The 19,052-nt window shown below is 30.1% G+C and overlaps 5 non-coding genes across 5 annotated transcripts; all 5 read left to right on the top strand.

The window, feature by feature from the left end:
* The first annotated feature begins 2,339 nt into the window (after positions 1-2,339).
* On the top strand, positions 2,340-2,412 carry TRNAV-CAC (transfer RNA valine (anticodon CAC)). The gene has a single exon. It is a non-coding gene; the product is annotated as a tRNA-Val (tRNA).
* A 1,889-nt stretch (positions 2,413-4,301) lies between these two features.
* On the top strand, positions 4,302-4,374 carry TRNAV-CAC (transfer RNA valine (anticodon CAC)). The gene has a single exon. It is a non-coding gene; the product is annotated as a tRNA-Val (tRNA).
* Positions 4,375-8,622: 4,248 nt separating this feature from the next.
* Positions 8,623-8,695, top strand: TRNAV-CAC (transfer RNA valine (anticodon CAC)). Its single transcript has one exon. It is a non-coding gene; the product is annotated as a tRNA-Val (tRNA).
* A 3,457-nt stretch (positions 8,696-12,152) lies between these two features.
* TRNAV-CAC (transfer RNA valine (anticodon CAC)) lies at positions 12,153-12,225 on the top strand. Its single transcript has one exon. It is a non-coding gene; the product is annotated as a tRNA-Val (tRNA).
* A 3,133-nt stretch (positions 12,226-15,358) lies between these two features.
* Positions 15,359-15,431, top strand: TRNAV-AAC (transfer RNA valine (anticodon AAC)). The gene has a single exon. It is a non-coding gene; the product is annotated as a tRNA-Val (tRNA).
* The last annotated feature ends 3,621 nt before the right edge of the window (positions 15,432-19,052 follow it).

Below are 19,052 nucleotides of genomic sequence, written 5' to 3'. Positions count from 1 at the left end.
TGTGTGTGTGTGTGTGCGTGCGTGTGTGTGTGTATGTGTGTGTGTGTTTGCAGTGATTCAGTTCAGCTCATTCGACACTTTTCACCTTCCCTCACGAGGGCGAAATCGCTGATTAAAATCGTCTTTTAACCCTTAATTTTCATAATTTATCAGGACTTCCAGATAATTTAAATAATTCAAGTGATGATGTGTTTATTTAAGATAATTTAAATAATTGAAGTGATGATGTGTTTATTTAAGATAATTAAAATGATTCAAGTGATGATGTGTTTATTTAAGACAATTTAAATGATTCAAGTGATGATGTGTTTATTTTTGATAATTTAAATGATTCAAGTGATGATGTGTTTATTGAAGTTAATTTAAATTACTCAAGTGATGATGTGTTGATTTCAGATAATTTAAATAATTCAAGTGATGATGTGTTTATTTAAGATAATTTAAATAATTCAAGTGATGATGTGTTTATTTAAGATAATTTAAATGATTCAAGTGATGATGTGTTTATTGAAGTTAATTTAAATAATTCAAGTGATGGTGTGTATATTTTACACAATTTAAATAATTCAAGTGATGATGTGTTTATTCAAGATAATTTAAATAATTCATGTGATGATGTGTTTATTTAAGATAATTTTAATAATTCAAGTGATGATGTGTTTATTTAAGATAATTTAAATAATTCAAGTGATGATGTGTTTATTTAAGATAATTTAAATAATTCAATTGATGATGTGTTTATTTAAGATCATTTAAATCATTCAATTGATGATGTGTTTGTATAAAATAATTAAAATGATTCAAGTGATGATGTTTTTATTCATGATAATTTAAATGATTTCAGTGATGATGTGTTTATTCATGATAATTTAAATGATTTAAGTGATGATGTGTTTATTCATCATAATTTAAATGTTTCAAGTGATGATGTGTTTATTCATGATAATTTAAATGATTAAAGTGATAATGTGTTTATTTCAGATAATTTAATGATTCAAGTGATGTTGTGTTTATTTCAGATAATTTAAATAATTCAAGTGATGATGTGTTTATTTAAGATAATTTCAATAATTCAAGTGATTTTGTGTTTATTTAAGATAATTTAAATAATTCAAGTGATGATGTGTTTATTTAAGATAATTTAAATAATGCAAATGATGATGTGTTTATTTAAGATCATTTAAATAATTCGAGTGATCATGTGTTTATTTAAGATAATTTAAATGATTCAAGTGATGTGATTATTTAAGATAATTTTAATGATTCAAGTGACGATGTGTTTATTGAAGATAATTTAAATGATTCAAGTGATGATGTGTTGATTTAAGATATAATTTAAATGATTCAATTGATCATGTGTTGATTTAAGATAATTTAAATCATTCAAGTGATCATGTGTTTATTTGAGATAATTTAAATAATTCCAATGATGATGTGTTTATTTAAGATAATTTAAATAATGCAAGTGATGATGTGTTTATTTAAGATTATTTAAATGATTCAAGTGATGATGTGTTTCTTTAAGATAATTTAAATAATTCAAGTGATGATGTGTTTATTTAAGATCATACAAATGATTAAAGTAATCATGTGTTTATTTAAGATAATTTAAATAATTCAAGTGATGATGTGTTTATTTGAGATAATTTAAATAATTCAAGTGATGATGTGTTTATTTAAGATAATTTCAATCATGCAAGTGATGATGTGTTTATTTAAGATAATTTCAATGACTCAAGTTATGATGTGTTTTTTCATGATAATTTAAATAATTCAAGTGATGATGTGTTTATTGAAGATAATTTAAATAATGCAAGTGATGATGTGTTTATTTAAGACAATTTAAAGAATTCAAGTGATGATGTGTTCATTTCAGATAATTTAAATGATTCAAGTGATGATGTGTTTATTTGAGATCATTTAAATGATTCAAGTGATGATGTGTTTATTTAAGATAATTTAAATAATTCAAGTGATGATGTGTTCATTTCAGATAATTTAAATGATTCAAGTGATGATGTGTTTATTGAAGATCATTTTAATGATAAAAGTGATGTGTTTATTTAAGATAATTTAAATAATTCAAGTGATGATGTGTTTATTTGAGATAATTTCAATAATTCAAGTGATGATGTGTTTATTTCAGATAATTTAAATAATTCAAGTGATGATGTATTTATTTGAGATAATTTAGATAATTCAAGTGATGACGTGTTGATTTAAGATATTTTAAATAATTCAAGTGATGATGTGTTTCTTTTCACTTGAATTATTTAATTTATCTTCAATAAATACCCTTCCGTGTTGTCATCCTTCCGTTGGGTTGTTGGTGTGTCCTTGTTTCCGTAGTGTAGTGGTTATCACCTTTGCCTCACACGCGAAAGGTCCTCGGTTCGAAACCGGGCGGAAACATGTTATTTTTACTTTTCACGGTTTCATTTTTTTTTTCAAAAAACTATTATTCCACACTCATTTTGCGTTATCCAGAACTCAAGTTTTTGTTTGTGCACGAAATTAAATAAAATGTGGATTTTTTTAAACGAAGTTAGTGACGTCACGAACAGTTCGACACGACATGAGGAATGGAGGAGAACACTTATTCTGAACACCAGATTCATTCGCTTTTCTGTTTCGTTCTTCATCAATCATCCAAAATGATGTGTTGTCACCAGTGGGAGATTATTTATTAAAGGACATGATGGGGTTGCTGATAACAAGCAGGTTTCTGTGGTGTCGTGGTTATGACATTTGCTTAACACGTGAAAGGTATCTGGGTGAAAACAACATTTTAATATTCCCTGAGATTTTTTTTTCTCTTCCCCTTCATTGCTGTGACCCCAAGCACGTGGAGTGAAAAGACCACATTCAAAGCTTTCGTCTGCAGCCTGATTGAGTACTGCTCTCCCTTTGGGATGGTGCTCCTGCCTCTCAACTTTCTCAGCTTCACATGATGGAAACCAAGAAATCTCGGATGCAATAAGGCTGATTCTTTGGGCCTCTCACTATCTCACCGCAGGTTGGTTGGTGGTCTTTGTGGCTTCTCCCGTCTCCTCTTCGGTACCCCCTGCTCTGTCTGCGATTTGTCCCCACCACATTTCTGCAGGGTACTCAAGGTCCGCCAACAACCCCCTTCTGGTAAAACAACAATAATGACGAATTCCTGCTCACCTTCACTTTTTCATTCCTCTTTTTCCCCACCTTTGGAATAAACTCCCTCACTCGCTTCAATCCCATTCTTCCCACCAGGTCTTCAAACCAGCTGTTCACCACGATGTCTTTTCCAAATCCTCAATATTTTCTACCCCCGTTAATCCACCCCAATTCCACTTCCTTCAAATTCCCAGCTTCCTTCCTGAAAATCCATGTCATGTCCAGTGAGAGATTATTTATTAAAGAACATGATGGGGTTGTTAACACAGGCCAGTTTCCATAGTGTTGTGGTAATCACATTCACTTAACAAACCAAAGGTTCCTGGTTCAAAACTGGGTGGAAACAATGTTTTAATACTCCCTGAGATTTTATTTCACGACCCCATTCGCTGTTGTGACCCAAAGCACGTGACGTGAAAAGTGGAGGTTCACACGCAACTTTCGAAATGACGTCACGATACGACGAGATGTTTTGCACATGCGATGTGTGTGTGTGTGTGTGTGTGTGTGTGTGTGTGTGTGTGTGTGTGTGTGTGTGTGTGTGTGTGTGTGTGTGTGTGTGTGTGTGTGTGTTTGCAGTGATTCAGTTCAGCTCATTCGGCACTTTTCACCTTCCCTCACGAGGGCGAAATCGCTGATTAAAATCGTCTTTTAACCCTTAATTTTCATAATTTATCAGGACTTCCAGATAATTTAAATAAATCAAGTGATGATTTGTTTATTAAAGATAATTTAAATAATTGAAGTGATGATGTGTTTATTTAAGATAATTTAAATGATTCAAGTGATGATGTGTTTATTTAAGACAATTTAAATGATTCAAGTGATGATGTGTTTATTTAAGATAATTTAAATGATTCAAGTGATGATGTGTTTATTGAAGTTAATTTTTATAATTCAAGTGATGATGTGTTTCTTGAAGTTAATTTTAATAATTCAAGTGATGATGTGTTTATTGAAGTTAATTTAAATGATTCAAGTGATGATGTGTTTATTTAAGATCATTTAAATGATTAAAGTGATGTGTTTATTTCAGATGATTTAAATAATTCAAGTGATGATGTGTTTCTCATCACTTGAATTATTTAATTTATCTTCAATAAATACCCTTCCGTGTTGTCATCCTTCCGTCGGGTTGCTGGTGTGTCCCAGTTTCCGTAGTGGAGTGGTTATCACGTTCGCCTCACACGCGAAAGGTCCCTGGTTCGAAACCGGGCGGAAACATGTTATTTTTACTTTTCACGGTTTCATTTTTTTTTCAAAAAACTATTATTCAACACTCATTTAGCGTTATCCAGAACTCAAGTTTTTGTTTGTGCACGAAATTAAATAAAATGTGGATTTTTTTAAACGAAGTAAGTGACGTCACGAACAGTTCGACACGACATGAGGAATGGAGGAGAACACTTGTTCTGAACACCAGATTCATTCGCTTTTCTGTTTCGTTCTTCATCAATCATCCAAAATGATGTGTTGTCACCAGTGGGAGATTATTTATTAAAGGACATGATGGGGTTGCTGACACAAGCAGGTTTCTGTAGTGTAGTGGTTATGACATTTGCCTAACACGTGAAAGGTATCTGGGTAAAAACAACATTTTAATATTCCCTGAGATTTTTTTTCTCTTCCCCTTCATTGTTGTGACCCCAAGCACGTGGAGTGAAAAGACCACATTCAAAGCTTTCGTCCGCAGCCTCATTGAGTACTGCTCTCGGTTTGGGATGGTGCTCCTGCCTCTCACCTTTCTCAGCTTCACACGATGGAAACCAAGAAATATAGGATGCAATCAGGCTGATTCTTTGGGCCTCTCACTATCTCACCGCAGGTTGGTTAGTGGTCTTTCTGGCTTCTACCGTCTCCTCTTCGGTACCCCCTGCTCTGTCTGCGATTTGTCCCCACCAGATTTCTGCAGGGTACTCAAGGTCTGCCAACAACCCCCTTCTGGTAAAACAACAATAATCACGAATCCCTGCTCACAACACAACAATCCAAAGGTTCCTGTTTCAAAACTGGGTGGAAACAATGTTTTAATACTCCCTGAGATTTTATTTCACGACCCCATTCGCTGTTGTGACCCAAAGCACGTGACGTGAAAAGTGGAGGTTCACACGCAACTTTCGAAATGACGTCACGATACGACGAGATGTTTTGCACATGCGATGTGTGTGTGTGTGTGTGTGTGTGTGTGTGTGTGTGTGTGTGTGTGTGTGTTTTTGCAGTGATTCAGATCAGCTCATTCGGCACTTTTCACCTTCTCTCACGAGGGCGAAATCACTGATTAAAATCGTCTTTTAACCCTTAATTTTCATAATTTATCAGGACTTCCAGATAATTTAAATAATTCAAGTGATGATTTGTTTATTAAAGATAATTTAAATAATTGAAGTGATGATGTGTTTATTTATGATAATTTAAATGATTCAAGTGATGATGTGTTTATTTAAGACAATTTAAATGATTCAAGTGATGATGTGTTTATTTAAGATAATTTAAATGATTCAAGTGATGATGTGTTTGTTGAAGTTAATTTTAATAATTCAAGTGATGATGTGTTTATTGAAGTTAATTTTAATAATTCAAGTGATGATGTGTTTATTTAAGTTAATTTAAATAATTCAAGTGATGATGTGTTTATTTGAGATCATTTAAATAACTCAAGTGATGATGTGTTGATTTAAGATAATTTAAATAATTCCAGTGATGATGTGTTGATTTCAGATAATTTAAATAATTCAAGTGATGATGTGTTTATTTAAGATAATTTAAATAATTCAAGTGATGATGTGTTTATTTAAGATAATTTAAATGATTCAAGTGATGATGTGTTTATTGAAGTTAATTGAAATAATTCAAGTGATGATGTGTATATTTTACATAATTTAAATAATTCAAGTGATGATGTGTTTATTCAAGATAATTTAAATAATTCATGTGATGATGTGTTTATTTAAGATAATTTTAATGATTTAAGTGATGATGTGTTTATTTAAGATAATTTAAATGATTAAAGTGATGATGTGTTCATTCATGATTTAAATGATTTAAGTGATGATGTGTTTATTTCAGATAATTTAATGATTCAAGTGATGTTGTGTTTATTTCAGATAATTTTAATGATTTAAGTGATGATGTGTTTATTTAAGATAATTTGAATGATTAAAGTGATGATGTGTTTATTCATGATAATTTAAATGATTCAAGTGATGATGTGTTTATTCATGATAATTTAAATGATTAAAGTGATGATGTGTTTATTTCAGATAATTTAATGATTCAAGTGATGTTGTGTTTATTTCAGATAATTTAAATAATTCAAGTGATGATGTGTTTATTGAAGATAATTTAATGATTCAAGTGATGATGTGTTTATTCATGATAATTTAAATGATTCAAGTGATGATGTGTTTATTTCAGATAATTTAAATAATTCAAGTGATGATGTGTTTCTTTCAGATAATTTAAATAATTCAAGTGATTTTGTGTTTATTTAAGATAATTTAAATAATTGAAGTGATTATGTGTTTATTTAAGATAATTTAAATGATTCAAGTGATGATGTGTTCATTTCAGACAATTTAAATGATTCAAGTGATGATGTGTTTATTTAAGATAATTGAAATGATTCAAGTGATGATGTGTTCATTGAAGTTAATTTAAATAATTCAAGTGATGATGTGTTTATGTAAGTTAATTTAAATAATTCAAGTGATGATGTGTTTATTTGAGATCATTTAAATAACTCAAGTGATGATGTGTTAATTTACGATAATTTAAATAATTCCAGTGATGATGTGTTGATTTAAGATAATTTAAATAATTCAAGTAATGATGTGTTTATTAAAGATAATTTAAATAATGCAAGTGATGATGTGTTTATTTAAGATAATTTAAATGATTCAAGTGATGATGTGTTTATTTAAGATAATTTAAATCATTCAAGTGATGATGTGTTTATTTAAGATCATTCAAATGATTAAAGTGATCATGTGTTTATTTAAGATAATTTAAATAATTCAAGTGATGATGTGTTTATTTGAGATAATTTAAATAATTCAAGTGATGATGTGTTTATTTAAGATAATTTAAATAATTCAAGTGATGATGTGTTTATTTAAGATAATTTAAATAATGCAAGTGATGATGTGTTTATTTAAGATAATTTCAATGCCTCAAGTGATGATGTATTCATTTTAGATTATTTAAATGATTCAAGTGATGATGTGTTTATTTAAGATCATTTAAATGATTAAAGTGATGTGTTTATTTAAGATAATTTAAATAATTCAAGTGATGATGTGTTTATTTGAGATAATTTAAATAATTCAAGTGCTCATGTGTTTATTCAAGATAATTTAAATTATTCAAGTGATGATGTATTTATTTGAGATAATTTAAATAATTCAAGTGATGACGTGTTCATTTAAGATATTTTAAATAATTCAAGTGATGATGTGTTTATTTGAGATCATTTAAAGAACTCAAGTGATGATGTGTTGATTTAAGATAATTTAAATAATTCCAGTGATGATGTGTTGATTTCAGATAATTTAAATAATTGAAGTGATGATGTGTTTATTTAAGATAATTTAAATAATTCAAGTGATGATGTGTTTATTTAAGATAATTTAAATGATTCAAGTGATGATGTGTTTATTGAAGTTAATTTAAATAATTCAAGTGATGATGTGTATATTTTACATAATTTAAATAATTCAAGTGATGATGTGTTTATTCAAGATAATTTAAATAATTCATGTGATGATGTGTTTATTTAAGATAATTTTAATGATTTAAGTGATGATGTGTTTATTTAAGATAATTTAAATGATTAAAGTGATGATGTGTTTATTCATGATAATTTAAATGATTCAAGTGATGATGTGTTTATTCATGATAATTTAAATAATTCAAGTGATGATGTGTTTATTTAAGATAATTTAATGATTCAAGTGATGATGTGTTTATTCATGATAATTTAAATGATTCAAGTGATGATGTGTTTATTTCAGATAATTTAAATAATTCAAGTGATGATGTGTTTCTTTCAGATAATTTAAATAATTCAAGTGATTTTGTGTTTATTTAAGATAATTTAAATAATTGAAGTGATGATGTGTTTATTTAAGATAATTTAAATGATTCAAGTGATGATGTGTTTATTTAAGATCATTTAAATGATTCAAGTGATGTGTTTATTGAAGATAATTTAAATCATTCAAGTGATGATGTTTTTATTTGAGATAATTTAAATAATTCAAGTGCTCATGTGTTTATTCCAGATAATTTAAAGAATTCAAGTGATGATGTATTTATTTGAGATAATTTAAATAATTCAAGTGATGACGTGTTCATTTAAGAGATTTTAAATAATTCAAGTGATGATGTGTTTCCCATCACTTGAATTATTTAATTTATCTTCAATAAATACCCTTCCGTGTTGTCACCCTTCCGTCGGGTTGTTGGTGTGTCCCAGTTTCTGTAGTGTAGTGGTTATCACGTTCGCCTCACACGCGAAAGGTCCCCGGTTCAAAACCGGGCGGAAACATGCTGTTTTTACTTTTCACGGTTTCATTTTTTTTTCACAAAAACTATTATTCAACACTCATTTCGCGTTATCCAGAACTCAAGTTTTTGTTTGTGCTTGAAATTAAATAAAATGTGGATTTTTTTAAACGAAGTAAGTGACGTCACGAACAGTTCGACACGACATGAGGAATGGAGGAGAACACTTGTTCTGAACACCAGATTCATTAGCTTTTCTGTTTCGTTCTTCATCAATCATCCAAAATGATGTGTTGTCACCAGTGGGAGATTATTTATTAAAGGACATGATGGGGTTGTTGACACAAGCAGGTTTCTGCAGTGTAGTGGTTATGACATTTGCCTAACACGTGAAAGGTATCCAGGTGAAAACAACATTTTAATATTCCCTGAGATTTTTTTTCTCTTCCCCTTCATTGTTGTGACCCCAAGCACGTGGAGTGAAAAGACCACATTCAAAGCTTTCGTCCGCAGCCTGATTGAGTACTGCTCTCCCTTTGGGATGGTGCTCCTGCCTCTCACCTTTCTCAGCTTCACACGATGGAAACCAAGAAATCTTGGATGCAAGAAGGCTGATTCTTTGGGCCTCTCACTATCTCACCGCAGGTTGGTGGGTGGTCTTTCTGGCTTCTACCATCTCCTCTTCGGTACCCCCAGCTCTGTCTGCAATTTGTCCCCACCAGATTTCTGCAGGGTACTCAAGGTCCGCCAACAACCCCCTTCTGGTAAAACAACAATAATCACGAATCCCTGCTCACCTTCACTTTTTCATTCCTCTTTTTTCCCCACCTTTGGAATAAACTCCCTCACTCGCTTCAATCCCATTCTTCCCACCAGGTCTTTAAACCAGCTGTTCACCACGATGTCTTTTCAAATCCTCAATATTTTTACCCCCGTTAATCCACCCCAAATCCACTTCCTTCAAATTCCCAGCTTCCTTCCTGAAAGTCCATGTCATGTCCAGTGAGAGATTATTTATTAAAGAACATGATGGGATCATCAACTCAGGCCAGTGTTGTGGTAAGCACATTCACTTAACAAACCAAAGGTTCCTGGTTCAAAACTGGGTGGAAACAATGTTTTAATACTCCCTGAGATTTTATTTCACGACCCCATTCGCTGCTGTGACCCAAAGCACGTGACGTGAAAAGTGGAGGTTCACACCCAACTTTCGAAATGACGTCACGATACTACGAGATGTTTTGCACATGCGATGTGTGTGTGTGTGTGTGTGTGTGTGTGTGTGTGTGTGTGTGTGTGTGTGTGTGTGTGTGTGTGTGTGTGTGTGTTTGCAGTGAATAGTTCAGCTCATTCGGCACTTTTCACCTTCCCTCACGAGGGCGAAATCGCTGATTAAAATCGCCCTTTAACCCTTAATTTTCATAATTTATCAGGACTTCCAGATAATTTAAATAATTCAAGTGATGATTTGTTTATTTAAGATAATTTAAATAATTGAAGTGATGATGTGTTTATTTAAGATAATTTAAATGATTCAAGTGATGATGTGTTTATTTAAGACAATTTAAATGATTCAAGTGATGATGTGTTTATTTGAGATAATTTAAATGATTCAAGTGATGATGTGTTTATTGAAGTTAATTTAAATAATTCAAGTGATGATGTGTTTATTTAAATTAATTTTAATAATTCAAGTGATGATGTGTTTATATGAGATCATTTAAATCACTCAAGTGATGATGTGTTGATTTAAGATAATTTAAATAATTCCAGTGATGATGTGTTGATTTCAGATAATTTAAATAATTCAAGTGATGATGTGTTTATTTAAGATAATTTAAATAACTCAAGTGATGATGTGTTTATTTAAGATAATTTAAATGATTCAAGTGATGATGTGTTTATTGAAGTTAATTTAAATAATTCAAGTGATGATGTGTATATTTTACATAATTTAAATAATTCAAGTGATGATGTGTTTATTCAAGATAATTTAAATAATTCATGTGATGATGTGTTTATTTAAGATAATTTTAATGATTTAAGTGATGATGTGTTTATTTAAGATAATTTAAATGATTAAAGTGATGATGTGTTTATTCATGATAATTTAAATGATTCAAGTGATGATGTGTTTATTTAAGATAATTTAATGATTCAAGTGATGATGTGTTTATTCATGATAATTTAAATGATTCAAGTGATGATGTGTTTATTTCAGATAATTTAAATAATTCAAGTGATGATGTGTTTCTTTCAGATAATTTAAATAATTCAAGTGATTTTGTGTTTATTTAAGATAATTTAAATAATTCAAGTGATGATGTGTTTATTTAAGATAATTTAAATAATTCAAGTGATGATGTGTTTATTTAAGATAATTTAAATGATTCAAGTGATGATGTGTTATTGAAGTTAATTTAAATAATTCAAGTGATGATGTGTTTATTTAAGTTAATTTAAATAATTCAAGTGATGATGTGTTTATTTGAGATCATTTAAATAACTCAAGTGATGATGTGTTAATTTACGATAATTTAAATAATTCCAGTGATGATGTGTTGATTTAAGATAATTTAAATAATTCAAGTGATGATGTGTTTATTTAAGATAATTTAAATAATTCAAGTGATGATGTGTTTATTCAAGATAATTTAAATAATTCAAGTGATGATGTGTTTATTGAAGATAATTTAAATAATTCAAGTGATGATGTGTTAATTTGAGATAATTTAAATAATTCCAATAATGATGTGTTTATTTAAGATAATTTAAATAATGCAAGTGATGATGTGTTTCTTTCAGATAATTTAAATGATTCAAGTGATGATGTGTTTATTTAAGATAATTTAAATCATTCAAGTGATCATGTGTTTATTTAAGATCATTCAAATGATTAAAGTGATCATGTGTTTATTTAAGATAATTTAAATAATTCAAGTGATGATGTGTTTATTTGAGATAATTTAAATAATTCAAGTGATGATGTGTTTATTTCAGATAATTTAAATAATGCAAGTGATGATGTGTTTATTTAAGATAATTTAAATAATGCAAGTGATGATGTGTTTATTTAAGATAATTTAAATAATTCAAGTGATGATGTATTCATTTAAGATAATTTAAATGATTCAAGTGATGATGTGTTTATTTGAGATAATTTAAATGATTCAAGTGATGATGTGTTCATTTAAGATCATTTAAATGATTAAAGTGATGTGTTTATTTAAGATAATTTAAATAATTCAAGTGATGATGTGTTTATTTGAGATAATTTAAATAATTCAAGTGCTCGATTTTATTCAAGATAATTTAAATAATTCAAGTGATGATGTATTTATTTGAGATAATTTAAATAATTCAAGTGATGACGTGTTCATTTAAGATATTTTAAATAATTCAAGTGATGATGTGTTTCTCATCACTTGAATTATTTAATTTATCTTCAATAAATACCCTTCCGTGTTGTCACCCTTCCGTCGGGTTGTTGGTGTGTCCGAGTTTCCGTAGTGTAGTGGTTATCACGTTCGCCTCACACGCGAAAGGTCCCCGGTTCGAAACCGGGTGGAAACATGTTATTTTTACTTTTCACGGTTTCATTTTTTTTTTCAAAAAACTATTATTCAACACTCATTTAGCGTTATCCAGAACTCAAGTTTTTGTTTGTGCACGAAATTAAATAAAATGTGGATTTTTTTAAACGAAGTGAGTGACGTCACGAACAGTTCAACACGACATGAGGAATGGAGGAGAACACTGATTCTGAACACCAGATTCATTCGCTTTTCTGTTTCGTTCTTCATCAATCATCCAAAACGATTTGTTGTCACCAGTGGGAGATTATTTATTCAAGGATATGATGGGGTTGCTGACACAAGCAGGTTTCTGTAGTGTAGTGGTTATGACATTTACCTAACATGTGAAAGGTATCTGGGTGAAAACAGCATTCTAATATTCCTTGAGATTTTTTTTCTCTTCCCCTTCATTGTTGTGACCCCAAGCACGTGTAGTGAAAAGACCACATTCAAAGCTTTAGTCCGCAGCCTGATTGAGTACTGCTCTCACTTTGGGATGGTGCTCCTGCCTCTCACCTTTCTCAGCTTCACAGGATGGAAACCAAGAAATAGAGGATGCAATAAGGCTAATTCTTTGGGCCTCTCACTCTCTCACCGCAGATGAGTTGGTGGTCTTTCTGTCTTCTGCCGTCTCCTCTTCGGTCCCCCCCCCCAGCTCTGTCTGCGATTTGTCCCCACCATATTTCTGCAGGTTACTCAAGGTCCGCCAACAAACCACTTCTGGTAAAACGACAATAATCACGAATCTCTGCTCACCTTCACTTTTTCATTCCTATTTTTTCCCGCCTTTGGAATAAACTCCCTCACTCTCTTCAATCCCATTCTTCCCTCCAGGTCTGCAAACCAGCTGTCCACCACCATGTCTTATCCAAATCCTCAATATTTTCTACCCCCGTTAATCCACCCCAAATTCACCTCCTTCAAATTCCCAGCTTCCTTCCTGAAAGTCCATGTAATGTCCAGTGAGAGTAACCAGTGAGAGATTATTTATTAAAGAACATAATGGGGGTGGTGACTCAGGCCAGTTTCCATCGTGTAGTAGTTATCACATTCATTTGACAAACCAAAGGTTCCTGGTTCAAAACTGGGTGGAAACAATGTTTTAATACTCCCTGAGATTTTATTTCACGACCCCTTCGCTGTTGTTCCCCAAAGCACGTGACGTGAAAAGTGGAGGTGAACACCCAACTTTCGAAATGACGTCACGATACGACGAGATGTTTTGCACATGCGGTGTGTGTGTGTGTGTGTGTGTGTGTGTGTGTGTGTGTGTGTGTGTGTGTGTGTGTGTGTGTGTGTGTGTGTGTGTGTGTTTGCAGTGATTCAGTTCAGCTCATTCGGCACTTTTGACCTTCCGTCACAAGGGCGAAATCGGTGATTAAAATCGTCTTTTTACCCTTAATTTTCATAATTTATCAGGAGTTCCAGATAATTTAAATAATTCAAGTGATGATGTGTTTATTTAAGATCATTTAAATAATTGAAGTGATGATGTGTTTATTTAAGATAATTTATGTGATTCAAGGGATGATGTGTTTATTTAAGACAATTTTAATGATTCAAGTGATGATGTGTTTATTCAAGATAATTTAAATGATTCAAGTGATGATGTGTTTATTGAAGTTAATTTAAATAATTCAAGTGATGATGTGTTTATTTAAGTTAATTTAAATAATTCAAGTGATGATGTGTTTATTTGAGATCATTTCAATAACTCAAGTGATGATGTGTTTCTTTAAGATAATTTAAATAATTCCAGTGATGATGTGTTGATTTAAGATAATTTAAATAATTCAAGTGATGATGTGTTTGTTTAAGATAATGAAATAATTCAAGTGGTGCTGTGTTTATTTAAGATAATTTAAATAATTCAAGTGTTGATGTGTTTATTGAAGTTAATTTAAATAATTCAAGTGATGATGTGTTTATTCAAGATAATTTAAATAATTCAAATGATGATGTGTTTATTTAAGATAATTAAAATAATTCAAGTGATGATGTGTTTATTTAAGATAATTTGAATGATTCAAGTGATGATGTGTTTATTTAAGATAATTTAAATAATGCAAGTGATGTGTTTATTTAAGATAATTGAAATGCTTAAAGTGATGATGTGTTTATTTAAGATAATTTAAATAATTCAAGTGATGATGTGTTCATTTAAGATAATTTGAATAATTCAAGTGATGATGTGTTTATTTAAGATAATTTGCATGATTCAAGTGATGATGTGTTTATTTAAGATAATTTAAATAATGAAAGTGATGATGTGTTTATTTAAGATCATTCAAATGCTTAAAGTGATGATGTGTTTATTTAAGATAATTTAAATAATTCAAGTGATGATGTGTTCATTTAAGATAATTTAAATGATTCAAGTGATGATGTGTTTATTTGAGATCATTTAAATGATTCAAGTGATGATGTGTTTATTTAAGATCATTTAAATGATTAAAGTGATGATGTGTTTATTTAAGATAATTTAAATAATTCAAGTGATGATGTGTTTATTTGAGATAATTTAAATAATTCAAGTGATCATGTGTTGATTTAAGATAATTTAAATAATTCAAGTGATTATGTATTTATTTGAGATAATTTAAATAATTCAAGTGATGACGTGTTCATTTAAGATATTTTAAGTAATTCAAGTGGTGATGTGTTTATCATCACTTGAATTATTTAATTTATCTTTAATGAATACCCTTCCGTGTTGTCACCCTTCCGTCGGGTTGTTGGTATGTCCCAGTTTCTGTGGTGTAGTGGTTATCACCATCGCCTCACCCGCAAAAGGTCCTCGATTCAAAACCAGTTGGAAACATGTTAATTTTACTTTTCACGGTTTCATTTTTTAATTTAACAAAAAATATTATTCAAAACTCATTTTACGTTATCAAAACCTCAAATTTTTGTTTTGCACGAAATTAAATAAAATGTGGATGTTTTTTAAATGAAGTAAGTGACATCACGAACAGTTCGACATGACATGAGGAATGGAGGAGAACATTTGTTCTGAACACCAGATTCAGTCGCTTTTCTGTTTCGTTCTTCATCAATCATCCCAAAATGATGTGTTGCCACCAGTGAGAGATTATTTACAAAGAACATGATGGGGGTGGTGACTCAAGCAGGTTTCCGTAGTGTAGTGGTTATCACGTTCGCCTAACACGCGAAAGGTCCCTGGTTCGAAACCGGGCGGAAACAACATTTTAATATTCCCTGAGATTTTTTTTCTCTTCCCCTTTATTGTTGTGACCCCAAGCAGGTGGAGTGAAAAGACCACATTCAAAGCTTTCGTCCGCAGCCTGATTGAGTACTGCTCTCCCTTTGGGATGGTGCTCCTGCCTCTCACCTTTCTCAGCTTCACACGATGGAAACCAAGAAATATAGGATGCAATAAGGCTGATTCTTTGGGCCTCTCACTATCTCACCGCAGGTTGGTTGGTGGTCTTTATGGCTTCTACCGTCTCCTCTTCGGTACCCCCTGCTCTGTCTGCGATTTGTCCCCACCAGATTTCTGCAGGGTACTCAAGGTCCGCCAACAACCCCCTTCTGGTAAAACAACAATAATCACGAATCCCTGCTCACCTTCACTTTTTCATTCCTCTTTTTCCCCACCTTTGGAATAAACTCCCTCACTCTCTTCAATCCCATTCTTCCCACCAGGTCTTCAAACCAGCTGTTCACCACCATGTCTTGTCCAAATCCTTAATATTTTCTACCCCCGTTAATCCACCCCAAATCCACCTCCTTCAAATTCCCAGCTTCCTTCGTGAAAGTCCATGTAATGTCCAGTGAGAGTAACCAGTGAGAGATTATTTATTAAAGAACATGATGGGGTTGTTCACTCAGGCTGGTTGCCATAGTGTCGTGGTTATCACATTCACTTAACAAACCAAAGGTTCCTGTTTCAAAACTGGGTGGAAACAATGTTTTCATACTCCCTGAGATTTTATTTCATGACCCCTTCGCTGTTGTTACCCAAAGCACGTGACGTGAAAAGGAGGTTCACACCCAACTTTCGAAATGACGTCACGATACGAGATGTTTTGCACATGCGGTGTGTGTGTGTGTGTGTGTGTGTGTGTGTGTGTGTGTGTGTGTGTGTGTGTGTGTGTGTGTGTGTGTGTGTGTGTGTGTGTGTGTGTGTGTGTGTGTGTTTGCAGTGATTCAGTTCAGTTCATTCGGCACTTTTGACCTTACCTCACGAGGGCGAAATCGGTGGTTAAAATCGTCTTTTAACCCTTAATTTTCATAATTTATCAGGACTTCTAGATAATTTAAATAATTCAAGTGATGATGTGTATATTTGAGATAATTTAAATGATTCAAGTGAAGATGTGTTTATTTAAGACAATTTAAATGATTCAAGTGATGATTTGTTTCTTTAAGTTAATTTAAATAATTCAAGTGATGATGTGTTTATTTTAGTTAATTTAAATAATTCAAGTGATGATGTGTTTATTTAAGATAATTTAAATGATTCAAGTGATGATGTGTTTATTGAAGTTAATTTTAAAAATTCAAGTGATGATGTGTTTATTGAAGTTAATTTTAATAATTCAAGTGATGATGTGTTTATTTAAGTTAATTTAAATAATTCAAGTGATGATGTGTTTATTTGAGATCATTTAAATAACTCAAGTGATGATGTGTTGATTTAAGATAATTTAAATAATTCCAGTGATGATGTGTTGATTTCAGATAATTTAAATAATTCAAGTGATGATGTGTTTATTTAAGATAATTTAAATAATTCAAGTGATGATGTGTTTATTTAAGATAATTTAAATGATTCAAGTGATGATGTGTTTATTGAAGTTAATTTAAATAATTCAAGTGATGATGTGTATATTTTACATAATTTAAATAATTCAAGTGATGATGTGTTTATTCAAGATAATTTAAATAATTCATGTGAAGATGTGTTTATTTAAGATAATTTTAATGATTTAAGTGATGATGTGTTTATTTAAGATAATTTAAATGATTAAAGTGATGATGTGTTCATTCATGATTTAAATGATTAAAGTGATGATGTGTTTATTTCAGATAATTTAATGATTCAAGTGATGTTGTGTTTATTTCAGATAATTTTAATGATTTAAGTGATGATGTGTTTATTCATGATAATTTAAATGATTCAAGTGATGATGTGTTTATTCATGATAATTTAAATGATTAAAGTGATGATGTGTTTATTTCAGATAATTTAATGATTCAAGTGATGTGTTTATTTCAGATAATTTAAATAATTCAAGTGATGATGTGTTTATTTAAGATAATTTAATGATTCAAGTGATGATGTGTTTATTCATGATAATTTAAATGATTAAAGTGATGATGTGTTTATTTCAGATAATTTAAATAATTCCAGTGATGATGTGTTGATTTAAGATAATTTAAATCATTCAAGTAATGATGTGTTTCTTAAAGATAATTTAAATAATTCCAGTGATGATGTGTTGATTTAAGATAATTTAAATCATTCAAGTAATGATGTGTTTATTTAAGATAATTTAAATAATGCAAGTGATGATGTGTTTATTTAAGATAATTTCAATGCCTCAAGTGATGATGTATTCATTTTAGATGATTTAAATGATTCAAGTGATGATGTGTTTATTTGAGATAATTTAAATGATTCAAGTGATGATGTGTTTATTTAAGATCATTTAAATGATTAAAGTGATGTGTTTATTTAAGATAATTTAAATAATTCAAGTGATGATGTGTTTATTTGAGATAATTTAAATAATTCAAGTGCTCATGTGTTTATTCAAGATAATTTAAATTATTCAAGTGATGATGTATTTATTTGAGAAAATTTAAATAATTCAAGTGATGACGTGTTCATTTAAGATATTTTAAATAATTCAAGTGATGATGTGTTTATTTGAGATCATTTAAATAACTCAAGTGATGATGTGTTGATTTAAGATAATTTAAATAATTCCAGTGATGATGTGTTGATTTCAGATAATTTAAATAATTCAAGTGATGATGTGTTTATTTAAGATAATTTAAATAATTCAAGTGATGATGTGTTTATTTAAGATAATTTAAATGATTCAAGTGATGATGTGTTTATTGAAGTTAATTTAAATAATTCAAGTGATGATGTGTATATTTTACATAATTTAAATAATTCAAGTGATGATGTGTTTATTCAAGATAATTTAAATAATTCATGTGATGATGTGTTTATTTAAGATAATTTTAATGATTTAAGTGATGATGTGTTTATTTAAGATAATTTAAATGATTAAAGTGATGATGTGTTTATTCATGATAATTTAAATGATTCAAGTGATGATGTGTTTATTCATGATAATTTAAATAATTCAAGTGATGATGTGTTTATTTAAGATAATTTAATGATTCAAGTGATGATGTGTTTATTCATGATAATTTAAATGATTCAAGTGATGATGTGTTTATTTCAGATAATTTAAATAATTCAAGTGATGATGTGTTTCTTTCAGATAATTTAAATAATTCAAGTGATTTTGTGTTTATTTAAGATAATTTAAATAATTGAAGTGATGATGTGTTTATTTAAGATAATTTAAATGATTCAAGTGATGATGTGTTTATTTAAGACAATTTAAATGATTCAAGTGATGATGTGTTTATTTAAGATAATTTAAATGATTCAAGTGAGAATGTGTTCATTGAAGTTAATTTAAATAATTCAAGTGATGATGTGTTTATTTAAGTTAATTTAAATCATTCAAGTGATGATGTGTTTATTTGAGATCATTTAAATAACTCAAGTGATGATGTGTTAATTTACGATAATTTAAATAATTCCAGTGATGATGT

Source organism: Eptatretus burgeri, chromosome 15 (genome assembly GCF_056783735.1).
Source record: "Eptatretus burgeri isolate ZD-2024b chromosome 15, Ebu_testis_v1, whole genome shotgun sequence".
Classification (NCBI taxonomy): domain Eukaryota; kingdom Metazoa; phylum Chordata; class Myxini; order Myxiniformes; family Myxinidae; genus Eptatretus; species Eptatretus burgeri.
The sequence above is the reverse complement of the archived record's forward strand: the minus strand, read 5'-3'. Positions and strand labels throughout refer to the sequence as shown.